This window comes from Salvelinus namaycush, chromosome 3, assembly GCF_016432855.1.
Source record: "Salvelinus namaycush isolate Seneca chromosome 3, SaNama_1.0, whole genome shotgun sequence".
NCBI lineage: Eukaryota > Metazoa > Chordata > Actinopteri > Salmoniformes > Salmonidae > Salvelinus > Salvelinus namaycush.
In genome coordinates, this window is record NC_052309.1 from 27,647,613 (window position 1) to 27,661,946 (window position 14,334).

Sequence of the window (14,334 nt, forward strand, 5' to 3'; positions counted from 1 at the left end):
AAAAAGTGGTCAGATGAAGCAGATGCTAAACTACAGGACTGTTTTGCTATCATAGACTGGAACATGCTCCGGGATTCTTCCGATGGCATTGAGGAGTATACCACATCAGTCACTGGCTTTATCAATTAGTGCATCGAGGACGTCGTCCCCACAGTGACTGTACGTACATACCCAAACCAGAAGCCATGGTAACAGGTAACATTCGCACTGAGCTAAAGGGCAGAGCTGCCACTTTCAAAGTGCGGGACTCTAACCCGGAAGCTTACAAGAAATCCTGCTATGCCCTGCGACAAACCATTAAACAGGCAAAGTGTCAATACAGGGCTAAGATTGAATCATACTACACCGGCTCCGACGCTCGTCTTATGTGGCAGTGCTTGCAAACTATTACAGACTACAAAGGGAAGCATAGCCGCGAGCTGCCCAGTGACACGAGCCTACCAGACGGGCTAAATCACTTCTATGCTCGCTTCGAGGCAAGCAACACTGAGGCATGCATGAGAGCATCAGCTGTTCCGGACGACTGTCTGATCACGCTCTCCGTAGCCGATGTAAGTAAGACCTTTAAACAGGTCAACATACACAAGGCTGCAGGGCCAGACAGATTACCAGGACGTGTGCTCCGGGCATGTGCTGACCAACTGGCAGGTGTCTTGAGTCTGTAATACCAACATGTTTCAAGCAGACCACCATAGTCCCTGTGTCCAAGAACACAAAGGCAACCTGCCTAAATGACTACCGAACCGTAGCACTCACATCCGTAGCCATGAAATGCTTTGAAAGGTTGGTAATGGCTCACATCAACACCATTATACCAGAAACCCAAGACCCACTCCAATTTGCATACCGCCCAAACAGATCTACACATGATGCAATTTCTATTGCACTCCACACTGCCCTTTCCCACCTGGAGAAAAGGAACACTTATGTGAGAAGGCTGTTCATTGACTACAGCTCAGCATTCAACAAAATTGTACCCTCAATGCTCATCACTAAGCTAAGGATCTTGGGACTTAACACCTCCCTCCGCAACTGGATCCTGGATTTCCTGACGGGCCACCCCCAGGTGGTAAGGGTAGGTAGCAACACAGCTGCCATGCTGATCCTCAACACTGGAGCCCCTAGGGGTGCATGCTCAGTCCCCTCTTTTACTCCTTCTTCACCCACTTCTGCATGGCAGGCACGACTCCACATCGACACAACACCATCATTAAGTTTGCAGACGACACAACAGTGGTAGGCCTGATCACCAAAAACGACGAGACAGCCTATAGGGAGGAGGTTAGAGACCTGGCCGGGTGGGGCCAGAATACCAACATATCCCTCAACGTAACCAAGACAAAGGAGATGATTGTGGACTACAGGAAAAGAGGACCGAGTACGCCCCCATTCTCATCAACGGGGCTGTAGTGGAGCAGGTTGAGAGCTGTCCACATCACCAACAAACTAGAATGGTCAAAACACACCAAGACAGTTGTGAAGAGGGCACGACAATGCCTATTCCCCCTCTGGAAACTAAAAAGATTTGGCATGGGTCCTGAGATCAACAAAAGGTTCTACAGCTGCAACATCGAGATCATCCTGACTGGTTGCATCACTGCCTGGTACGGCAATTGCTCGGCCTCCGACCGCAAGGCACTACAGAGGGTAGTGCGTACGGCCCAGTACATCACTGGGCTAAGCTTGCCTGCCATCCAGGTCCTCTACACCAGGCGGTGTCAGAGGAAGGCCCTAAAAATCAACGACCCCAGCCACCCCAGTCATAGACTGTTCTCTCTACTACCACATGTCAAGCGTTACCGGAGTGCCAAGTCGAGGACAAAAAGTCTTCTCAACAGTTTTTACCCCCAAGCCATAAGACTCCTGAACAGGTAATCAAATGGCTACCCGGACTATTTGCATTGTGTGCCCCCCCAATCCCTCTTTTACGCTGCTGCTACTCTCTGTTTATCATATATGCACAGTCACTTTAACTATACATTCTTGTACATACTACCCTCAATTGGCTCGACCAACCAGTGTTCCCGCACATTGGCTAACCGGGCTATCTGCATTGTGTCCCACCCCCACCACCGCCAACCCCTCTTTACGCTACTGCTACTCTCTTTTCATCATATATGCATAGTAACTTTAACCAACCGTCTACATGTACATACTACCTCAATCAGCCTGACTAACCAGTGTCTGTATGTAGCCTCACTACTTTAATAGCCTCGCTACTGTATATAGCCTCGCTACTGTTTTTCACTCTTTTTACTGTTGTTTTTATTTCTTTACTTACCTATTGTTCACCTAATACCTTTTTTGCACTATTGGTTAGAGCCTGTAAGTAAGCATTTCATTGTACACCTGTTGTATTCGGCGCACGTGACAAATAAACTTTGATTTGATTTAAAGCATCAGCCACGCTCAATACATATAGATTATTTTCTTAAAACACATAGGGTGTGTCTATATAGCGCTATGGAAAAATACACATTTAAATAATTCGACCAAACGATTAGTTGAAAGAACGCACGACTTTCGGTCAACCAAGATTTTTGTTATTGTTGGGGACAGCCCTAATTGTAATGTACATTTTATTATGTAGAGATTGTTATCTTTTTGAATATATTTGAATATTGTATTAACTCACCACCCAAACCTTTGATACAAGACGCGCATGCACTTCCCCAGAATCTTTTCACGTGTCTATTTTCAAAGGATGGAGCTAAGAACATTAACAACTTCATAGTTAAAAACACTATAACAACATGGAAGAAAATGAAGAGGATTCTATAAGAACCAATACCATCACTCCGTAAAAACATACCCCTCTGGAGCAATCCTTGGAAAGCTTTTCAGAATTCACCGATAAATTGGCCCACATGGAAAACTAAAGGCACAGAAACTGTAAAGGATGTGGTACTAGGAAATACCATTATTTCCATGACAGAATTAAAAGGCAATTTTGGACTGACCAGTGAGGACATTTTCAAATATGCATATATTTAAAACTTAAACATTTTATATCACAAAATATAGACCTGAAAGCTTTTGGACATCGGAGCAATGTTGAGGGACTCCTATTTGAGTCAGAAAAAGATACTCATATGATAGGTAAGATATACAAAACCTTGCAGAGAGCTTATCCACCTGACAATCTCTTAGAAAAATATATTATTACTATACTATAAACTATTAGAACCAAGACATAAAAATAACTGATATTGCCACAAGATGGAGGGAATGTTGGAACATAACAAACACAATTACAGTTAACAAAAATGTGTGCTTAATCCGGTATAAACTTATGTATAGAATGTATTATACAAGAGATAACATTCCCAAATTCTACAGCAGAATGGCACATTCATGTCTTAAGTGTAAAACTAACAATGACTCAATAATTCATGCCTTCTGGGAGTGCTATAAAGTCAAAAAGTTATGGGCAGAGTTAGAAAGCTGTCTGTCAGAAGTCTTATAATGTAAGTTTACTTTTAATCTGTCTATCTGCATATTATTTCATGACATGGCATATGGGTGTACGGTGAGAGACCCAATGGGTTGAACAATATTATTTTAGTCACTTACTGTATATTGAATAAGTTATTACTTAAAACCTCTACGGACCACCCATCCCGGATCCGGGATCATTGTCATCAGAAACGCTGACTAGAATAGCCTAGCCTAGCGCCACAGGGATATAATATAATTTCATGAAATCACAAGTCCAATACAGCAAATGAAAGATAAACATCTTGTGAATCCAGCCAACATGTCCGATTTTTAAAATGTTTTACAGCTTAAACACAACATATATTTATGCTAGCTCACCACAATATCCAAAAACACACCGCCATTTTTTCACAGAAAAGATATCTTTCACAAAACCCACAAAGAGAGATAAAATTAATCACTAACCTTTGAACATCTTCATCAGATGACAGTCATATGACATCATGTTATACAATACATTTATGTTTTGTTCGATTATGTGCATATTTATAGCCACAAATCGTGGTTTTACATTGGCGCCATGTTCAGAAATGGCTCCAAAATAGCGAAAGTAATTACAGATAGCCACGTGAAATACAGAAATACTCATCATAAACTTTGATGAAAGATACATGTTTAACATATAATTGAAGATACACTGGTTCTTAATGCAACCACTGTGTTAGATTTAAAAAATAACTTTAGTAAAAAGCACAGCATGCAATAATCTGAGACAGCGCTCAGCCATTCTCCGCCATGTTGGAGTCAACAGAGTCAACAGAAATACGAAATAACATCATAAATATTCCCTTACCTTCGATGAACTTTCATCAGAATGCAGTGCCAGGAATCCTAGTTCCACAATAAATCGTTTTTTTGTTTTATAATGTCCATTACTTCTGTCGAATTAGCAACTTTGGCTAGCATGTGTCATTCACGTGTCCAGAGAACTTTACGCTAATGAACGAAAACTTCAAAAAGTGATATTACAAATCGAATAAACTGGTCAAACTCAGTTGAGAATCAATCTTCAGGATGTTTTTCTCATATATCTCCAATAACGTCCCAGACGGAGCATTTCTTCATGTCTATCTAACGCATTGCAGACAATGACATGACATTCCCAATGCGCGTGGCCAAGAACTGGCAATATGCCTGACCTGTCACTCCAAAGGCTCGCATTCGGTCCCACATCAGGCTAGACGCTTCATTCCACGTTCTACTGCCTGTTGACATCTAGTGGAAGGCGTATGAAGTGCATACAGATCCATAAATATAAGGCAATTGAATAGGCGATGCCTTTCACAGCGACCCATTTCAGAATTTTCACTTCCTGTTTGGAAGTTTGCCTGCCATATGAGTTCTGTTTTACTCACAGATATAATTCAAACAGTTTTAGAAACTTCAGAGTGTTTTCTATCCAATAGTAATAATAATATGCATATCATATGATCTAGGACAGAGTACGAGGCCGTTTAATTTGGGCATCAATTCATCCAAAAGTGAAAATGTCGCCCACTAGTCTTAAGAAGTTTTAAATACTGGAAGTCAAATGATACTCCAACGTCAAGAGAATGATAGAATCAAATGCTTTATTATTTACATATTGAAAAAATCTGGCTACAGACATAAACAACATAACACAATTTGAAGTTATATGGAGCAGAGTCTTACAAGCATTAGAAACAACATTGGGTGTGGATACGGTGTGGACACAGTGGGAACGTGTGGGTCTGAGCAAGCGTGATGTCATTAATGTTTGTGGAAATGTATGCATGTAGATGTTAATTGTTTTTGTATATGTATGTTTTAGTTTATTGTAAAAAAAATAAAGTTAAATAAAATATTATGTATATAAAAGGAATATATTGGAATTGATTTAAAGGGACAATCAGCAGTTGCTACATTTATTTTTGGCATTCATGTAAACCCACAAACAATCAAATATATTGTGAACTACATGACTAATAAACCACAGTTCGTAATACTGAACCAGGCAGTATTAGATACGATATGTACAAACACTAGGGTGCTGCAGTGTTACGCTCGTTGTTGATGGAAGGATCGGACCAAGGTGCAGCGTGGTAGGCGTACATCTTTCTTTAATTGATGACACCGGAAAAAAAAATACTAAACAAAACGCACAGCTCTGAAGGGCTGGAAAGCAACAGTACAAAAACAAGACCCCACAAACTAAGGTGGAAAAAGGCTGCCTAAGTATGATCCCCAATCAGAGACAACGATAGACAGCTGCCTCTGATTGGGAACCATACCAGGCCAACAAAGAAATAGAAAACATAGATTGCCCACCCTAGTCACACCCTGACCTAACCAAATAGAGAATTAAAAGGATCTCTAAGGTCAAGGCGTGACATGCAGGGGACAGTCCTGTCACCTTTCCTGTTTACCCTTTACACAAATTACTTAACACACACAACAATAAACTGAGCCACGTCCAGAAATTCTCTAATGAGTCTGCTATAGTCAGCTGTGTCCTTTGTGAAATGGTGAGAGGTCAATTCCTTGGACCTAAATGTACAGAAGGAGCTAGTGGTAGATTTTAGGAAAAAGAAAGATGTATTTAATCCCATTTCTATTAATGGTGAAGAGATTTGTACTGTTGACTTTTGTAAGTACTTGGGTGTAATAGTGGACAACAAACGCAACTGTAAGGAGAACTATGTTCTACAACAAGGCCCAATCCAGACTGTACTTTTTAAGAAGCTTAGATCTTATAATGTATGTGACAAAATGCTTAGCATTTTCTATAGCGGTGTTGTGGCGAGTGTAGTTACCTATGCCATTGTTGGCGCCCCCCTTGGGTTGTGCAGTGGCGGAGATCTTTGTGGGCTATACTCGGCCTTGTCTCAGGATGGTAAGTTGGTGGTTGAAGATATCCCTCAAGTGGTGTGGGGGCTGTGCTTTGGCAAAGTGGGTGGGGTTATATCCTGCCTGTTTGGCCCTGTCCGGGGCTGTCATCGGATGGGGCCACAGTGTCTCCTGACCCCTCCTGTCTCATCCTCCAGTATTTATGCTGCAGTAGTTTATGTGCCGGGGGGCTATGGTCAGTCTGTTATATCTGGAGTACTTCTCCTGTCTTATCCGGTGTCCTGTGTGAATTTAAGTATGCTCTCTCTAATTCTCTCTTTCTCTCTTTCTTTCTCTCTCTCGGAGGACCTGAGCCCTAGGACCATGCCTCAGGACGACCTGGCATGATGACTCCTTGCTGTCCCCAGTCCACCTGGCCGTGCTGCTGCTCCAGTTTCAACTGTTCCGCCTGTGGCTATGGAACCCTGACCTGTTCACCGGACGTGCTACCTGTCCCAGACCTGCTGTTTTCAACTCTCTAGAGACCGCAGGAGCGGTAGAGATACTCTTAATGATCGGCTATGAAAAGCCAACTGACATTTACTCCTGAGGTGCTGACTTGTTGCACACTCGACAACTACTGTGATTATTATTATTTGACCATGCTGGTCATTTATGAACATTTGAACATCTTGGCCATGTTCTGTTATAATCTCCACCCGGCACAGCCAGAAGAGGACTGGCCACCCCTCATAGCCTGGTTCCTCTTTAGGTTTCTTCCTAGGTTTTGGCCTTTCTAGGGAGTATTTCCTAGCCACCGTGCTTCTACAGCTGCAAGAGTCTTGTTGGTCACCCAGGTGCTTCCAGGTGTTTTTTTGGCAAACTTGAGTCAACTTTTTGGATGAGATGGGTCCCATTATGTCTGGGGAAAAACAAACACTACATTCCACATTAAGAACCTTGAAAACCCACAAATGTTGCTAAGTTAAAGCAGTTCTGCATGCAAGAGTGGGCCAAAATTCCTCCACGGTGATGGAAGATACTGATCCATAACTACAGGAAGCATTTCGTTGTAGTCATTGCAGCTAAAGGTGGCACAACCAGTTATTGAATGTAATGGGGCAATTACTTTTTCACACAGGGGAATTGGGTGTTGCATAACTTTGTTAATTAAATACATAAAATAAGTATTCATTATTTATTTTACTTTTTCACGGCACTGTATGTCAAGTATGTAAGTTGAAAACACGATGTTAAAAGCACTGTTTGTTTGTGTGTGGGTGTGTCTTTAACATTGCCAAAAGACAAGGAGCTGTGAATCGATCAGTGGCTTACCAATCAGAGCCTTGATTTAATTTATTTTTATTTCACCTTTATTTAACCAGGTAGGCTAGTTGAGAACAAGTTCTCATTTGCAACTGTGACCTGGCGAAGATAAAGCAAAGCAGTTCGACACATACAACAACACAGAGTTACACATGGACTAAACAAACATACAATCAACAAATACAGTTGTCACGGCGGTCAAAGGAAGTGGACCAAAGCGCAGCGTGATAAGCGTACATATTCCTTTTATTAAGATGACGCCGACAAAAACAATAAACAATACAAAAACGACCGTGAAGCTTAAGGGCTAAGTGCCACAAACAAAGACAACTTCCCACACAGAAAGGAGGGAAAATGGCTACCTAAGTATGGTTCCCAATCAGAGACAACGATAGACAGCTGTCCCTGATTTGAGAACCATACCCGGCCAAAACAAAGAAATACAAAAACATAGAACATAGAATGCCCACCCCAAATCACGCCCTGACCTTAGAGAGCCTTTTTATGTCTCTTTTGGTTTGGTCAGGGTGTGATTTGGGGTGGGCATTCTATGTTCTATGTTTTTGTAGTTTGTTTGTGACAGTACCCCCCCCCCCTAAAGGTGCGGACTCCGGCCGCAAAAGCAGAACCTATGGGGGGGATCTGGGTGGGCATCTATCCGCGTTGGCGGATCAGGTGCGGGACGCAGACCCCGCTCCACCACTGGCTCACCCCACTTTGGTGGCACCTCTGGTGCGGGGACCCTCATCGCCGACCCTGGACTGGGGACTCTCGTCGCGGGCCCCGGACTGGGCACCCTCGTCGCGGGCCCCGGACTGGGCACCCTCGCTGCGGGCCCCGGACTGGGCACCCTCGCTGCGGGCCCCGGACTGGGGACCGTCGCTGGGGGCTCCGGACTGGAGACCGTCGCTGGAGGCTCCGGACTGGAGGCCGTCGCTGGAGGCTCCGGACTGGAGGCCGTCGCTGGAGACTCCGGACAGGAGACCGTCGCTGGAGACTCCGGACTGGAGACCGTCGCTGGAGACTCCGGACTGGAGACCCTCTCTGATGGGAGGAGACGTATAGACAGCCTGGTGCGTGGGGCTGCCACAGGGCCCACCAGGCTGGGGAGACATACAGGAGGCCTGGTCCTTAGAGGAGGCACAGGATGAACCGGGCTGTGGAGGAGCACTGGAGATCTGGTGCATAGCCTTGGCACCACTCTTCCAGGCTGAATGTCCACTTTAGCCCGGCACCTCCCGAGCACAGGCACAGGTCGAACCGGGCTGTGGGGGAGCACTGGAGATCTGGTGCTTACCACGTGCACCTCTCCTTTTGTCTGCATGCCCACTTTAGCCCGACACGTGCGGGAAGCTGGATCTGGCCGCACTGGGTTCTCCTGGCGAACTGGGGATACCGTGCGTAGAGCTGGCGCAGGATAACCCGGGCCGAGGAGATGCACCGGAGACCAGGAGCGCTGAGCCAGCACAATCCCTCCTGGCTGAATGCTAACTCTAGCACGGCAACTGCGGGGAGCTTGCAGAGAGCGCACCGGGCTATGAGAGCGCACTGGAGACACATGGCGCAGAGCCGCATAACCTGGTGCCTGACTAGTCACTCTCTCCCCACGGTAAGCACGGGGAGTTGGCTCAGGTCTACAGCCTGACTCCGTCAATCTCCCCGTGTGCCCCCCCAAAAAATGTTTTGGGGCTGCCTCTCGTGCATGCTTCGCTGACTTGCCTCTTCATATCGCCGCCGCTCTGCCTTAGCTGCCCCCAGTTCCTCCCTTGGACGGCGCACGCTGCTTGGTCCCTTGGTGGTGGGAAGTTCTGTCACGGCGGTCAAAGGAAGTAGACCAAAGCACAGCGTGGTGAGCGTACATATTCCTTTTATTAAGATGACGCTGACAAAAACAATAAACAATACAAAAACGACCGTGAAGCTTAAGGGCTAAGTGCCACAAACAAAGACAACTTCCCACACAGAAATGAGGAAAAAGGGCTACCTAAGTATGGTTCCCAATCAGAGACAACGATAGACAGCTGTCCCTGATTGAGAACCATACCCAGCCAAAACAAAGAAATACAAAAACATAGAAGATAGAACATAGAATGCCCACACCAAATCACACCCTGACCAAACCAAAAGAGACATAAAAAGTCTCTCTAAGGTCAGGGCATGACAACAGTAGAAAAAGTGTATATACAGCATGTGCAAATGAGGTAGGATAAGGGAGGTAAGGCAAAAAATAGGCCATTGTGGCGAAGTAATTATAATATAGCAATTAAACACTGGAATGGTAGATGTGCAGAAGATGAATGTGCAAGTAGAGATACTGGGGTGCAAAGGAGCAAGATAAATAAATAAATACAGTATGGGGATGAGGTAGTTGGATGGGCTATTTACAGATGGGCTATGTACAGGTGCAGTGATCTGTGAGCTGCTCTGACAGCTGGTGCTTAAAGCTAGTGAGGGAGATAAGACTCTCCAGCTTTAGTGATTTTTGCAGTTCATTCCAGTCATTGGCAGCAGAGAACTGGAAGGAGAGGCGGCCAAAGGAAGAATTGGCTTTGGGGGTGACCAGTGAGATATACCTGCTGGAGCACGTGCTACGGGTGGGTACTGCTATGGTCACCAGCGAGCTGAGATAAGGCGGGGCTTTACCTAGCAGAGACTTGTAGATGACCTGGAGCCAGTGGGTTTGGCGACGAGTATGAAGCGAGGGCCAGCCAACGAGAGCGTACAGGTCGCAGTGGTGGGTAGTATATGGGGCTTTGGTGACAAAACGGATGGCACTGTGATAGACTGCATCCAATTTGCTGAGTAGAGTGTTGGAGGCTATTTTGTAAATTACATCGCCGAAGTCGAGGATCGGTAGGATGGTCAGTTTTACGAGGGCATGTTTGGCAGCATGAGTGAATGATGCTTTGTTGCGAAATAGGAAGCCAATTCTAGATTGAATTTTGGATTGGAGATGTTTAATGTGAGTCTGAAAGGAGAGTTTACAGTCTAGCCAGACACCTAGGTATTTATAGTTGTCCACATATTCTAAGTCAGAACTGTCCAGAGTGGTGATACTGGACGGGCGGGCAGGAGTGGGCAGAGATCGGTTGAAGAGCATGCATTTAGTTTTACTTGCATTTAAGAGCAGTTGGAGGCCACGGAAGGAGAGTTGTATGGCATTGAAGCTTTTCTGGAGGTTGGTTAACACAGTGTCCAAACAAGGGCCAGAGGTATACAGAATGGTATCGTTTGCGTAGAGGTGGATCAAAGAATCACCAGCAGCAAGAGCGACATCATTGATGTATACAGAGAAGAGAGTTGGCCCGAGAATTGAACCCTCTGGCACCCCCATAGAGACTGCCAGAGGTCCAGACAACAGGCCCTCCGATTTGACACACTGAACTCTATCAGAGAAGTAGTTGGTGAACCAGGCAAGGCAATCATTTGAGAAACCAAAGCTGTTGAGTCTGCCAATAAGAATGTTGTGATTGACAGAGTCGATAGCCTTAGCCAGGTCGATGAATAAGGCTGCACAGTAATGTCTCTTACCGATGGCGGTTATGATATCGTTGATGGGCTTGGCAACCGTAACAAGTGGTGATGTGTCATGAAACTAGGGTGTGCACGCCCTCAGTAGACCTTTTTTGGTGGGGGAGAATATTTCATTGCGACCATCTGGTGACATTCCCAGAAACAAGCTGGGTACTAAAAAAACTACATGGAACAATGTTACAACGTCCCAAGAACGTCCTAAAAACGTCCTCAGGGATGTCCCTGGGACAAACCGGGAACCAGACAAAACCTCCAGGGGACCATGACACAATGTCCCAAGAACGTTCTAAAAACGTAGATTTTTTGGGGGTTTGTATCATTTGATGTACACAACATGCCTACCACTTTGAAGATGCAAAATATTTTTTTATCGTGAAACAAACAAGAAATAAGACAAAAAAAACAGAACACTTAAGCGTGCATATTTATTCACCCCCCCTAAAGTCAATACTTTTTAGAGCCACCTTTTGCAGCAATTACAGCTGCATGTCATTTAGTCATTTAAGTCATTTAGCAGACGCTCTTATCCAGAGCGACTTACAAATTGGAAAGTTCATACATATTCATCCTGGTCCCCCCGTGGGGAATGAACCCACAACCCTGGCGTTGCAAGCGCCATGCTCTACCAACTAAGCCACACGGGACCAATTGTCTCTTGGGATATGTCTCAAAAGCTTGGTACATCTAGCCACTGGGATTTTTGCCCATTCTTCAAGGCAAAACTGCTCCAGCTCCTTCAAGTTGGATGGGTTCCGCTGGTGTACAGCAATCTTTAAGTCGTAACACAATTGGATTGAGGTCTGGGTTTTGACTAGGCCATTCCAAGACATTTCAATGTTTCCCTTTAAGGATCCGCTCCTTTTATTTAAATTTTTGCCTAAAATGACATACCCAAATCTAACTGCCTGTAGCTCAGGCCCTGAAGCAAGGATATGCATATTCTTTGGTACCATTTGAAAGGAAACACTTTGAAGGTTGTGTAAATGTGAAAGGAATGTAGGAGAATATAACACAATAGATCTGGTAAAAGATAATACAAAGAAAAAAAAAAGTTATTTTGTAATTATTTGTACCATCATCTTTGAAATGGAAGAAAAAGGCCATAATGTATTATTACAGCCCAGGTGCAATTTAGATTTTGGACACTAGATGGCATAAGTGTATATGTAAAGTTTTAGACTGGTCCAATGAAGCATTGCATTTCTGTTAAAAAGGCTGTATCAAGACTGCCCAAATGTGCCTAATTTGTTTATTAATAACTTTTCATGTTCAAAATTGCGCACTCTCCTCAAACAATTGCATGGTATTCTTTCACTGTAATAGCTACTGTAAATTGGACAGTGCAGTTAGATAACAATAATTTAAGCTTTCTGCCAATATCAGATATGTCTATGTCCTGGGAAATGTTCTTGTTACTTACAACCTCATGCTAATTGCATTAGGCTACGTTAGCTCAACCGTCCCGTGGGAGCAACACCTCTTTCAGCTAGGGGGCACTATTTTTATGTTTGGAAAAATAACGTTCCCAAAGTAAACGGACTATTTCTCAGGCCCAGATCGTAGAATATGCATGTTATTTACAGATTAGGATAGAAAACACTCCAAAGTTTCCAAAACTGTCAAAATATTGTCTGTGAGTATAAGAGAATTGATTTTGCAGGCGAAAACCTGAGGAAATCCAACCCGGAAGTGCCTTTTATAAGGAAAAATCCCTGTTTCATTGCCTGCCCCTCCTCCATTTAAAGTGGTATCAACCAGATTCCTTTTCCAATGGCTTCCTCAGGCTGTCACCAGGCTTTACACATGGTTTCAGGCTTTTATTTTGACAAATGAGCGAGATTTATCAAAACGCGTCAGGTGTCCTTTGATTAGTTCATGCGCGGGACAGTTGTAGCTCGACATTTTCTTTCTCTGTAGTATTGAATATTTTACCGTCCGTTTGAAATATTATCGATTACGTATGTTAAAAACAACCTGAGGATTGATTATAAAAAACGTTTGACATGTTTCTACGAACATTACGGATACTTTTTTGAATTTTCGTCTGCCTTTCAGGACCGGAACGAGCCTGTGGTTTTCTGAACATAACGCGCAAACCAAATGGCGGTTTTTGGTTATAAAAACGTATTTTTCTACTTTATTATTGACTGTATGTTTGTTTTACTCCATGTGTAACTCTGTGTTGTTGTATGTGTCGAACTGCTTTGCTTTATCTTGGCCAGGTCGCATTTGTAAATGAGAACTTGTTCTCAACTTGCCTACCTGGTTTAATAAAGGTGAAATAAAATAAAATAAATAAAACACGGGGGCCCCTCAGGGGGAAACTCCAACACCATCATTAGGTTTGCCGATGACACAATGGTGGTTGGACTGATCACTGACAATGATGAGACAGCAGAAAGAGAATAAAGTAGATGTCAAACGTTTGATTTATGACCCTATGTCATGATGACGTGTGCATGCCCATATTTGGGCATCCGGTCAGGACATCCTGGCGGGAAAGTGACCACGTGGTTATACCCATATATGGGCATCCTGTTCCTGTTCTCACGCCTTAGAGCGAGTGCGAAAATATGTATATAATGTCTCTGAACATCCTGGCGGGAAAGTGACCATGTGGTTATGCTCATATATGGGCATCCTGTTCCTGTTCTCACGCCTTAGAGCGAGTGCGAAAATATGTATATAATGTCTTTGAAGTTGTCATGATGATTGATGTCTAGGGACCTCTTTGAACTGGGTGGGGGATGAACATTTGAAAGAGTATGGCCTCCTCACCCCCCTGTTTTATTGCCCTTAGGGTTGTTGTCTATGAGACACGAATGTCCTGGGGTATTGGGCTTGGCAGACGCCTTATAAATAAAGCCCAGAACAATACATGCCGAAGAAAAAAAATCAGCATGGATTTTGTGATCAGTGGCAAAGCAGTGATGACTGTAACAACGGAAGCAGGACCTCGGGTGAAACATAGAGAAAGGGCAAAGTATCAAGCTGCAATATACGATGCGCCAAAAAAGCGGTTTCTAAATGTGTATAGAACCCAAATACCGCCCGCAACTGCGCTGAAAGATCAAGTGCTGATGTCTAATGGCCATCAATGGGCGTATCGGTTTGATTACCTGGCCTGTAGAGTGAACCTCTATACGGTAGCTGAAGGAGAAGAATATACAGACCAGACTTTAGGAGTGG